General features: G+C 75.8%; 1 protein-coding gene across 1 annotated transcript in view; it reads right to left on the bottom strand.

Annotated features, from left to right (window-relative positions):
- Window positions 1-109, bottom strand: part of LOC112953208 (semaphorin-3F-like) — a 29,371-nt gene extending 29,262 nt beyond the window's left edge. The window contains exon 1 of the mRNA XM_026046224.1: window positions 72-109. The gene's annotated coding sequence lies outside the window, so the exon portion shown is untranslated. The remainder of the gene's footprint in view (window positions 1-71) is intronic.
- Window positions 110-485: the final 376 nt, after the last annotated feature.

The raw sequence follows: 485 nt of genomic DNA, 5'->3' as shown, positions 1-485 counted from the left end.
CCGCCCCCTGCCGGGCCCCGCCCGCCCGGGGGCCGCGGGTTCGCGGCAGCCCCCCGCCCGCCGCCCCTCACCTCCGCCTCCTGCCTTTTGTTGCTCCCTTCCGACGTCTCCCCTGGCGAGCCCGCTCCCCTCCGGCGGGCACCTCAACGCCGGGAAACGCCTCAACGGCAGAACGCGGGGGGAAMGAGCCCCTGCGTCTGGCCGAGCTGGGCTGCCGGGGGTGCGGGGGGTTCGGGGGGTTCCCGCGGTGGCGGGGAGGCAGCGCGGAGGGGAGGGAGGCCGTGCCGGCCGAGGGGGGCGGGCGCGCCGCTTTGTGAGATTCCCCCGTTCCGGCGCAGGACCCGCCTGCGACAAAGAAGGAACTCGGCGGGCAGGAGCTCGGGCTCCTTATCTCGGCCCCACCTCGTTTCGGCTGTGGCCCCCACTCCCTGGCATCCTCCCGCCCCGTCCGGGAGCCCCCGCCAGACGAGTTAACCCTCTCTAGC

Source organism: Nothoprocta perdicaria, unplaced genomic scaffold (assembly GCF_003342845.1).
Source record: "Nothoprocta perdicaria isolate Ctin4 unplaced genomic scaffold, notPer1 scaffold_429, whole genome shotgun sequence".
Classification (NCBI taxonomy): Eukaryota; Metazoa; Chordata; class Aves; order Tinamiformes; family Tinamidae; genus Nothoprocta; species Nothoprocta perdicaria.
The sequence above is the reverse complement of the archived record's forward strand: the minus strand, read 5'-3'. Positions and strand labels throughout refer to the sequence as shown.